The following is a 12,900-nucleotide window of genomic DNA, read 5'->3' on the forward strand; positions in this document are numbered from 1 at the left end:
CTTCTAACAAACCCTGTCTCATGTCACTCAAATTATAACCAACTAATTGCAGCATTACCGCAAAAATTGAGCAGGAAAGTGGAAGGGGGAGAAGCTAAGGAACTTGTCTGTCGGCCCTGCATTAAAGACCAAAATTGGTTAAAGAACATTGTGATAAATAAGAAAGTATACCAGTTTAATTTAAGGACCCAAAATTCGACAGCTGTGCCATAGAGGTTGCAAAAAAGTTGGGAAGAGATTTTCGATTAATCGATTCCAAGGCACATTGTTTATGAACTGATACACAAAACGACGCCGGATTCAAAACTTAGTTTTTCAATTTTAAAGATTAAACAAAAATCTTGCAACCAATAGAATGTTATATATATGGGGGATACAACCATTTTGCTGCGAAGAGACAGAATCATTAGCTCACCTGTTTTGGTACTGCCCATACATACAGTGGGGGAAAAAAGTATTTAGTCAGCCACCAATTGCGCAAGTTCTCCCACTTAAAAAGATGAGAGAGGCCTGTAATTTTCATCATAGGTACACGTCAACTATGACAGACAAATTGAGAAGAAAAAAAATCCAGAAAATCACATTGTAGGATTTTTAATGAATTTATTTGCAAATTATGGTGGAAAATAAGTATTTGGTCACCTACAAGCAAGCAAGATTTCTGGCTCTCACAGACCTGTAACTTCTTCTTTAAGAGGCTCCTCTGTCCTCCACTCGTTACCTGTATTAATGGCACCTGTTTGAACTTGTTATCAGTATAAAAGACACCTGTCCACAACCTCAAACAGTCACACTCCAAACTCCACTATGGCCAAGACCAAAGAGCTGTCAAAGGACACCAGAAACACAATTGTAGACCTGCACCAGCCTGGGAATACTGAATCTGCAATAGGTAAGCAGCTTGGTTTGAAGAAATCAACTGTGGGAGCAATTATTAGGAAATGGAAGACATACAAGACCACTGATAATCTCCCTCGATCTGGGGCTCCACGCAAGATCTCACCCCGTGGGGTCAAAATGATCACAAGAACAGTGAGAAAAAATCCCAGAACCACACGGGGGGACCTAGTGAATGACCTGCAGAGAGCTGGGACCAAAGTAACAAAGCCTACCATCAGTAACACACTACGCCGCCAGGGACTCAAATCCTGCAGTGTCAGACGCAGTGGCGGCTCCTGAAAAAATTCTCAGGAGGGGCAATTTTTCTGATGATTTAGGTGACCTACACACATTTTAAAAAAGATATGTCCAGCAACAACATGAAGACAGGGGCAGCATATAAGTCAATACCAGAAGCATTTATTGACTGATCTGGGGAGATGGATTCCAGTTTCTGTGACAGATTATAAATAATCTCTGATGCCTTTGTTATATTAGCTTTTGGTTGAATGTACTGTCGTAGTAAATATATAATGTTATAGCTTGGTCTGACTAAAATCTTGTGCATGACCCATTTTGTGTTGGGCGTTTGTTTTCAATCAATGCTGTTCCTATCCTATAACAATGGACAAAAGAGTCCTATCTTGTCAGCCTTGTCAGCAGGTGGCCAAGGACAACACCCACGCCATAGGTCTCTCAGTTCTTCCAACTCACGAGTTCTTGCTCTGAGGACACACACACACACACACACACACACATCATCACTGATAACACACACACACACACACATCATCACTGTTAAACACACACACACACACACACAAAAATCCCCTCTCTTTAGGCTGAACATTTGAAGACAGAGAACCCGACTCAGAGCCAATGCAACAGTGGAGGGGACCTCGCCCAACTCATCAGGACCAATCAGAAGATCAGAACTACTAGATTCAACCTACATCATTTATTGTATAAAATGTCTGCACACAATGTTTTCGGGGCTCTCTTCAGATAGCTCCCTAAGAGTTTGACGAACGAGTCCGTGCACGCGATTCCAGATATCTTTACCTCTGAATAAACTGCCTTTATTATACCATATCCACCCTGTCCAAAGTCTCTACTTGGTCTCAGTTCTCCAGTAAACTTGTGATTATCAACAGTACACAACGGTAACAAACAATTGGGGGAACTCACGGGGCAGATAGTAAGGTCGCAGTGACACAGAAAGCAGTTCAATGTCGGGGGTACAGAGTCGCTCTCTTACCAGGATCGCGGTCCGCTCTGACCAGGGTGAAGCCGGCCGGCTCCACTTCTCTGTCCGGGACTCTGTCATCCAGCCAAGTCTCCCAGCTGTATTGGATTCCGCTGCCAGCAGCGTTTTCATTATTTAGTCCGTTCGTAGCGGGTATGTACACGATCAACAAGATCAGTCCAAAACCCACCACTGGAAATCCATGGTTGGCAGAATGTTTGTAAACTAAGTCTACAAATTAAAAACATAAAATAACGCCACTAAGTGTACAAATTAAAAACATAAGATAACGCCACACTGCAGGTCGCAACAGAGACGCTGCTAGCCGCTATTTTCTTAGTTACGTTCATGGTTACGTCACGTATGACGAAAGCGCGTAAGTGTAAGCCCACAGACACCCATAGAGATTGTATTGAAAGCTTTGAAATTTGAAAAAAATAGATTTTACATGACAGGCTATGAGAGACTTCTGGGCGATTTTCAACCTGACTGAAATCGCCCCAAAAACGGGCGGGGCCATTTGAAGCACGACTTTAGCCTGATTTGACATTTAGTGGCAGTCAGATCAGATTAGAACACTGATAACTACTGTTGCCGTGATATAATTGATTAGAAAAAAAATCCCTTCCTTTTCCCGTTTGGCAGTGCGTCGCCCATATCGCCCTATTGAACAGGCCGTCCCTGGTCAGACGTGTCCCCCTGCTTAAGCCAGTACATGTCCAGGCCCGTCTGAAGTTTGCTAGAGTGCATTTGGATGATCCAGAAGAGGATTGGGAGAATGTCATATGGTCAGATGAAACCAAAATAGAACTTTTTGGTAAAAACTCAACTCGTCGTGTTTGGAGGACAAAGAATGCTGAGTTGCATCCAAAGAACACCATACCTACTGTGAAGCATGGGGGTGGAAACATCATGCTTTGGGGCTGTTTTTCTGCAAAGGGACCAGGACGACTGATCCGTGTAAAGGAAAGAATGAATGGGGCCATGTATCGTGAGATTTTGAGTGAAAACCTCCTTCCATCAGCAAGGGCATTGAAGATGAAACGTGGCTGGGTCTTTCAGCATGACAATGATCCCAAACACACCGCCCGGGCAATGAGGAGTGGCTTCGTAAGAAGCATTTCAAGGTCCTGGAGTGGCCTAGCCAGTCTCCAGATTTCAACCCCATAGAACATCTTTGGAGGGAGTTGAAAGTCTGTGTTGCCCAACGACAGCCCCAAAACATCACTGCTCTAGAGGAGATCTGCATGGAGGAATGGGCCAAAATACCAGCAACAGTGTGTGAAAACCTTGTGAAGACTTACAGAAAACGTTTGACCTGTGTCATTGCCAACAAAGGGTATATAACAAAGTATTGAGAAACGTTTGTTATTGACCAAATACTTATTTTCCACCATAATTTGCAAATAAATTCATTAAAAATCCTACAATGTGATTTTTTTTCTTCTCAATTTGGCTGTCATAGTTGACGTGTACCTATGATGAAAATTACAGGCCTCTCTCATCTTTTTAAGTGGGAGAACTTGCACAATTGGTGGCTGACTAAATACTTTTTTTCCCCACTGTATGTAGCTTGTTTTTGGTCACAGGTTCAGGAATGGCTGAAGAATTACAACATTTACCTGAAGCTAATTCTGCAAATAGCATTGCTGGGTGATTTGAAAAGTCATAGTCAATCGATCAATAATATAATACTCTTAGCAAAACATTTTATCATTAATTTACAATCTGTAGAAACAATGAGAATAGAAAGGTTCAGGACGTTTGTGAAACATCACAGCACAGTTGAAAAATATATGGCAGCTAGAAATCAAAACTGGATGTTTCATCAGAGGTACATCAAATCCAATTTTATTGGTCACATACACATATTTAGCAGATGCTATTGCGGGTGTAGCGAAATCCTGAAGGATGGGACTAAAAATAACAAAAAAACAAGATAACTAATGTAAAATATACTGTGTCCGTAAAATGTATATAGTATGTATAAGCTGGAAGTAGAAGCCTAAGTATTGTTGTCCATTAGTTTAGTCCAATTAGGGGAGGGTTAGAGGAAGATAATAAATGAGAAAAATAAAATATATATTTACCAATAAATATATGGGGGATTGGAAATGATGCAGACAATTACATTGATAGAAGCCACAATATATCTGCAATATTAAAGCTGATCTACCCACCCCAAAAAAAATGGATGGACTATGTACAAAAAGTGCTGTAATGTCTAAACGGTTCACCCGATATGGATGAAAATACCCTCAAATTAAAGCTGACAGTCTGTACTTAGCTCATAGTCATTGTATCATTTCAAATCCAGTGCTGGAGTACAGAGCCAAAACAACAAAACATGTGTCACTGTGCCAATATTTCTGGAGCTTACTGTATTTGCCTCAAATCTAGGGTTAATGGTGGTAACATTCAAAACGTATTACATGGCCTCCTTTTAAAGCATACAGTCTGAGTACAGAAGCCTTACCAGTCCCACAGAGGTAAAGGCGGCTACTACGTTGATCAGAGTAGGAACTGTGTTGAACTTCCCCGCCTGAAAGGACAGAGACAGATGAATTCCATATGATACACAGATAACAGGTACGAAAGCGCGCACACACACACCCTAATCCACACTCACGAGGCCAGTGACCAGGATTTCAAAGCGGATGGCGTAGGCCTTGTGGAGAGTGCTGAACTCTGTCCCATTCTCATTTTTGTCATATTTGGCAAATCTGTGGATGGAGATAGAGGGGGAGACAGTGTCAATGAACACAGCAATAAAACAAGGAAGAGGGGGGTAAGGAAATTGGAGAGGAGAAAAGGGGGGTGGAAAATGACCTGAAAGAAGAAGGGGAGAAGGAGGAAGAAAGGGGGATTCCCTTGAATGGTACTAAACTGAAAGGGGTTTCAGTACTTGAAGTTGTATCCCTTAGCGATGCCGTTCTTCTGAAACACATCGTCACGTAAAGGAGTAGTGTGGTTCACATCTCTCTTCTGACACATCCAGATTACACTGCCATTCAATGTTGATCGCAATCTCTCCACCCTGATAGAGGGAGATAGAGGGAGTGAAGAGAAGGGTGGATAGGTGAGGAGGGGGAAGAGGAAATGTAAAGAGAAGCATGTGGGACTGGAGATATATAAAATGGAGAGGGGAAGAGAGGTTGAGAAACCAGAATGAGAGAGAGGGGGAGAGTAGAGGAAAGAAATTGATGGAGATATAGGAGAGGATGAGGGGGAAGAGGGGAGGAGATAGGTCTCACTGTCTGAGCGATGGTGGAGAACTTCTGTCCTGTGTAGCGCAGCACTTCTCCCACCTTGAAGATGGGTCAGTGGCGGTTGTGCTCCAGGTCATATGTAGAGCTCCTGATATACGTTGCATTCAGGGATGACGGGAAGTTCCCTCTGTGGGGGAGAGAGGGAGAGGGAGAGGGAAGGTAAAAACGAGAGTGATAGTGCCAAATCTCCTTCAGCAGAAAAGAGAGAGCAACGAGTTGACAGGAAAGTGGGAGGGAGACCATAGGAAAGTAGGGGTGCTGGGGGTGCAAGGGGAGAGGGAAAAAATGGGATATTTAAAAATTAAATTAATATTCAAACTGTAGGCTACAACCAATCATTGACAATGCACTACCGCGAGGTTGAACATTTCCGGTTCATTCCTTCCTGTAGGCTAGCAGTTAGCATTTACAAGATCAAGGTCAATCAAAATCAAAATGTCTCCGAATTCTTTTTCAGATATATTCGTTTCCCATTTAACAACTAATGTTTTGCACAAAGTAAATCACCTCACACACTGGAAATCTACAATGGATTCACAAAAGTCTACCTACTGAGAATGCGTAAATGTCCAAACTGTAAATGAAAGCAAACTCGGACTTTACAAGAGGCAGTTGAGAATTCTACCACGAAATCAAACACAGATTTCTACCTCTGGGGATTGCATAATTGTCGACGATCCATGTTCGAAAGCTGTTGCATTGGACTGGAATCGAACCCAGGCCTCCCGCGTGGCAGGCGAGAATTCTCCCACTGAAACACCAATACCTTGCAATTCTGAAATTACCCCACAGGCTGGAAGTCGTATATCAGAAAGCATTAGCTTGAACTCCAATCGTTTATTCTGCTATGTGGATTAAGCGACGTGTTACACCCTAGATACGCTTTTAAAAAATAATAAAAAACTCTACACTCCCCGTCGGGGAATTGAACCCCGGTCTCCCGCGTGACAGGCGGGGATACTCACCACTATACTAACGAGGAGCAGATAATGTAAGCTTACCCCATTATAGTAAAAAACTATGGAGGTCCATAAGGGCTCTTCCCTCAGCTGGCATACCATATTGTTACTTAATTGGTGGATATAGTGCTGACAAGCTATTATGCACAGAACGGTGGGTCGACCGTGTGAACAAATTAGGAGTGTTGGGTGCGATGGACAACTACAAATACCTAGGTGTCTGGTTACACCGTAAACTCTCCTTCCAGACTCACATTAAGCATCTCCAATCCAAAGTTAAATCTAGAATCGGCTTCCTATTTCGCAATAAAGCCTCCTTCACTCATGCTGCCAAACATGCCCTCGTAAAACGGACTATCCTACCGATCCTTGACTTCGGCGATGTAATTTACAAAATAGCCTCCAACACTCTACTCAGCAAATTGGATGTAGTCTATCACAGTGCCATCCGTTTTGTCACCAAAGCCCCATATACTACCCACCATTGTGACCTGTACGCTGTCGTTGGCTGGCCCTCACTACATATTCGTCGCCAAACCCACTGGCTCCAGGTCATCTATACATCTCTGCTAGGCAAATCCCCGCCTTATCTTAGTTCATTGGTCACCATTGCAACACCCACCCATAGGATGCGCTCCGGCAGGTATATCTCACTGGTCATCCCCAAAGCCAACACCTCCTTTGGCCGCCATTCCTTCCAGTTCTCTGCTGCCAATGACTGGAACGAACTGCAAAAATCTCTGAAGCTAGAGACTCTTATCTCCCTCACTAACTTTAAGCACAGTTGTCAGAGCAGTTTACCGATCACTGCACCTGTACACAGCCCATCTGTAATTAGCCCACCCAACTACCTCATCCCCATATTGTTATTTATTTTGCTCATTCTCACCCCAGTATCTCTATTTGCACATCACCTTCTGCACATCTATCACTCCAGTTGTAAATGAGAACTTGTTCTCAACTGGCCTACCTGGTTAAATAAAGGTTAAATAAAATAAAATAAAAAGTCAGTGTGAAAAAATTAGGAGTGTTGGGCGCTAACCCTTCTCACAAACACGTACATGTAATCGGTTTTGCTCTATGACGCTCACAAGCCACACAATAGTAGTATTCTATCCTGGTACAAAAGCCCCAACGAATGAAAACCCTGGACCTACTGCATCTAACACCTGAACGATGACAAGAGTGTCAAAGGAAAACGATAGCAAAAATCGTGGGACTGCACAAACCTACTTCTGCATACTGTGTTGGGAAGCACTGTGAGGCAGTGGCCAGGACCCTAAAGACAGAGAACCAAGGCAAGTGCTTTCGTCGCCCTCAAATGTGCCAATGTGCTGAGGGAACAGGTCAGGGCACTGAGAGATGACCTCGTCGTGGAGGAGATGACACCCAATGCTTGTATTAAAATAAAATGTTATTAAATGAATGACACAGATAGACAACACAAGGTTAAAATACATCCAATACTTACAGTGAGTGTACTAGCTCTTTCCATGACATACACTGACCAGCAGCGGTGGAAAAAGTACCCCATTTTCAAACTTGAGTAAAAGTAAAGATACTTTAATAGAAAATGACTCAAGTAAAAGTGAAAGTCACCCAGTAAAATACCAGTGGTGGAAAAAGTACTCAAAACTCATACCTGAGTAAAAGTAAAGATACCTTAATAGAAAATGACTCAAGTAAAAGTGAAAGTCACCCAGTAAAATACTACTTGAGTAAAAGTCAAAAAGTATTTGGTTTTAAATATACTTAAGTATCTCAAGTAAATGTAATTGCTAAAATATACTTAAGTATCAAAAGTAAAAGTAAAAGTACTAATCATTTCAAATTCCTTATATTAAGCAAACCAGATGGCACAATTTTCTTGTTTCTTTAAATTTATGGATACCAGGCACACTCCAACACTCAGACATCATTTATAAACGAAGCATTTGTGTTTTGTGAGTCCACCAGATCAGAGGCAGCAGGGATCACCAGGGACGTTCTCTTGATAAGTGTGTGAATTTGACACTTTTTCTGTCCTGCTAAGCATTCAAAATGTAACGAGTACTTTTGGGTGTCAGGGAAAATGTATGGAGTAAAAAGTGCCTTACTTTCTTTAGGAATGTAGTGAAGTAAAAGTAAAAGTTGTGAAAAATAGAAATAGTAAAGTAAACTACAGATACCCCAAAAAACTACTTAAGTAGTACTTTCAAGTATTTTTACTTAAGTACTTTACACCACTGCTGACCAGGTGAATCCAGGTGAAAGCTATGATCCCTTATTGATGTCACCTGTAAAATCCAGTTCAATCAGTGTAGATAAAGTGGAGGAGACAGGTTAAAGAAGGATTTTTAAGCCGTGAGACAATTGAGACATGGATTGTGTATGAGTGCCATTCAGAGGATGAATGGGCAAGACAAAAATGTAAGTGCCTTTAAACGGGATATGGTAGTAGGTGCCAGGCGCACCAGTTTGAGTGTGTCAAGAACTGCAACACTGCTGGGTTTTTCACGCTCAACAGTTTCCTGTGTGTATCAAGAATGGTCCACCACCCAAAGGACATTCAGCCAACTTGACACAACTGTGCATTGGAGTCAACATGGGCCAGTATCCCCGTGGAATGCTTTCGATACCTTGTACTCCATGCCCCGACGAATTGAGGCTATTCTGAGGGAAAAGGGGGGTGCAACTCAATATTAGGAAGGTGTTCCTAATGTTTTGTACACTAAATGTACATAATAATGTACTAATATGACATGTAACATCGATAAAACAAAGTTAATAATGTAACAATGAAACAATGAAAAAATCGAAATAAAAATAATAATGATAGCCTGATATAAATATTAAATAAGAATGATTCCATTTAGGACCCAGCCCACTCGGCACAGACGTCAATTCAACATCTATTCCACGTTGGTTCAACGTAATTTCATTGAAATTATGTGGAAACAACGTTGATTCAACCAGTGTGTGCCCAGCGGGAGGTGATGGCATGTGCTACCCAAATCGGCCTCAAGATGCCAACAGACAATGCGCCCCCCAAAAGTGAGCAGAACCCCAGCCCACTATCGCCAAACAATACTCTGAAGCAGTGGATCTTGTGCAATCAGAAGTGGAGAGAATATTAGACCTGGAAGAGCTAGGGATATGAGCAAGACGAGAGAAAACCATCATTGACGCAGCAAAAGGAAGCACAACTCAACTGGATGCACAGTCCTTTGACTCCCTTCACCATCCCCATGCAGCTGGACACAGGCCGCCGGCTGCTCCAACTCCACAGGTTGGGTGACATCACAAAAAATACCCCATGCAGCACTGTCCCACAGGTTGTTCGGCTCTGACCCAACTTCACCCACAAACAAGAGGTCTCTTAAGAGAAGAAGAAACCCAAATCAAACTATAGCTAATTAGCATTTTTGAATCTGAGAGCAAAAAGAGCCGAATATATTGATAAAAGTCACCTTGTCCTAGAGAGATTTACACAGTTTTCAAAACGTCACGCCAGGGTAAGCTTACACGAAACACAGCCCTTATTTGAAGTGTTTCTAAAATTCCCTATGGGAAAAATGAATGGTGGAAAAACGATTGGAACCATTTCCCTGTTTGACCGCTAGGTTTTATGGGTATTATGACACTTCCACTGTGGGGACTTACATGCCCTGATGAGGGCCTTTATCAGAATCACCCCCAGCACAAGGCCACTTTTGGTGTTTTATGACTGCCGGCTAGCCTGGCCCTGCAGACCAATGGTTTCATACGCTGTGTCTGTGCGGTTAGTATTCTTTATTTAATGTGTTTTGAGGATGTATTAATAGAATTTGGGTGTTTTCCAAAATGTTATATTATTGCAATGTTACACTTCAGCTCCACTATCAGGGTTGTGTTGCTATGCCATCAGTGTCACATCAATGTGACGTTCTACCTGAACCACAGAGCCTGTTGTTTTGAGAGCAGAGGAACAGAGGGGAAGAGCATCTTTATTCTATTTTTCCCTACTGTACCATACCATATTCATCGATTATGCATAAGTACAGTACATTTGGTCCAGTTTTTCGCAAGTAGTCATTAAATTGTTGCACTAAATGATCCTCTAATTACACAAGTTGCTTTCGTTTACATTGTGAACCTAGCTAGGCAATGTAACTAGCTCGCTCGTAGTAGTAGCTTCTTGACTTCATAAAAGTCTTTACTCCCCGTCGGGGAATTGAACCCCGGTCTCCCGCGGCGGGAGCCGAGGATTCTTTAGCTAAAGTGCCCTAAAGCGTTTCCCATTCATTCCCTATGGTAGTGCTAAACCACTACGGATGCAATATATGTATGGCCACGTATGCCCTCCGAGGCGCTGTGGCAGGTTTTACGCAAGAGGTGGCGAAGATAATAGCCGAATTACAACGAACCACAACAAACACCCGGGAACAACTCATCTGAGCCTTATTTACTTTTTCTGATTCGTGAATTTCTTTTACATTTCAGCATTTGATCCGAGCATTTTACGTTTTGTTACATTAGCGGTTTTAGCTACGTCAGACACACAACAGCTTCTAATTCGTAAGGACTGCCAAAGGTAAGTCGTGTTTTTACATACAAAATATGAGTTCTTTATCATCGATTGTCTTTTTTTTTATTTGTCTTCGGATCTTTTAATAATGCAATAATAGTAAATACAGCGGATATTCAGAGTAATTTTGTTAGAACGTAATCTGAATGAAACGTGGACTTGTGGAAACTATACGTTTCTCATATATATTTGTAAGTATTATAGTATTATAGCGCGATCTAAATAAACAAGTATTCTATGTTTTCACGAATTATACAATGTGAATGCGTTCATAATAAGTCACTTAAATGATGTAGCTATTTCTGTATAGATATTACAGAATAGTCTGAAAGCTATAGTTCATAATAAAGTTAATTACAAGATTGTTAATTGTTAATTACTATTGCAAGTGTTGTCCAGTGTATATGTGGGGAGGGGTATTGGTTTGTCCAGATGAGGTTGTGTATATTTGGGGATTGGTTATAGATCTGTATAGTTGAAGGTTGTGTGTGTATATTATACATTGTACTGTATAATTAGTACATTAGCCTGAAAGGTATCATTAAAAATAATTAAATAATTAATTTTGTTTACTCTTTGCTTCATCATTTAGATTAACATGTCACACAGGCCTTCGGTGTTTTTCCCTGGCAAGGTCCAAGTTACCTTTCGGAGAGGCGCGTTAGGTTACCTTCTACAAGTCCCCTCTGATGCCGCCAAGAAGATCAAAGACAACCCTTCTATGCAGGACAAGTCTGCTCCTCTGAAGGAAGAGGTTGTCAGGAAGAATGCCATCAGCGTTGTCTTACAAAGAGGGGGGGATGTGTCAGATAAAGCTGAGGTGTTGGGGGAGTACATACTACAGTTTGGGAAGTACAGAGGCAAGTCCTTCAGGTGGCTGCTGGAAAATGATGTTGGATACACTATGTACCTCATCAAAAATTTGGAAAAAGAAAAAGAGGCAGGCCATTTCAGTACAGAGGGGAGCAGCAAAATCAGTTTGCAGTCCTTTTTGGAATATGCCATGAGCTTCAAAAGATATTGAGGAGCTTTCAAAGTTTGAGTCTCACAAAACGAATTCTCCTGCTGTGACCTCAGATTGTGACACTCTGGTTGGCTTTGGTAATCGGGCCAAAAGTACATGGGGAGAAATATGGGAGAGCAGAGCTGGTGGGTATGGGTACGCTTTCTTCATTATGTCAAGGAAATGTGGTACAGGTTCAAAAATGCACAAACTGCAGCAGTACCTGCTAATGAAAAAAGAGTCATTGCCATCAACCGTTACATCACCAGCCTCTACTGCAACTCCTTACTCCCAAGGTATGTCAAAAGTAAACACAAATCATCTGAAAAATATTGCTTGTGGCATCATATATCTTTTTTGGTTTTCATTATGTTTTATTGCATAGCAATGGATGAATGAAGTTTTCCTGGAGAAAGCTATACTGAGTATTTCACCTTCCAAAATCCAGACCATGCTCTGAGTTAAACATGTTTTCTATGTATTTTTAAACACATAACCATTTTACTGAGTTTCCATTTGAGTTAGGAATGTAAGGATTATTCAACAAATAGTTGTGCTACATTTGTGAGGAATTATTGTCACTTATTTTCTAGCTATTTTGACAACTACATTAACTATTGTGTATCGTTGCTACTTTAGGCAAATTACTTCAAATCTACTCATTGTAAACTGTAATGTAACTGCTTGCAACCAAGATCATGTGTGTGTATGTTAAACTTTATTTCAGATTCACCAGCATCAGCAGCTGTAGGAGCACCATCTGTGTCTACTGGCAGAGGTTTTTCTCCATCAGTTTGGCAGGACTATTCACTGAATTATTCTGCCTAACAATATACCTTGGTTATTATTTTGGCCTTGTTCTGGCTTTGTTCTGGCTATGTTCTGGCCATGTTCCTAATTGTTATTTTGCTTGTGTTCTACTAACAAAATCAAAAGGACATGTTCATGACAACATGTCCATCAAAACCTCCGTCTCCATGAGGGTAAGTGTTCATTTG

This window comes from Coregonus lavaretus (genome assembly GCF_964263955.1).
Source record: "Coregonus lavaretus genome assembly, chromosome: 32".
In the NCBI taxonomy this organism is placed as follows: Eukaryota; Metazoa; Chordata; class Actinopteri; order Salmoniformes; family Salmonidae; genus Coregonus; species Coregonus lavaretus.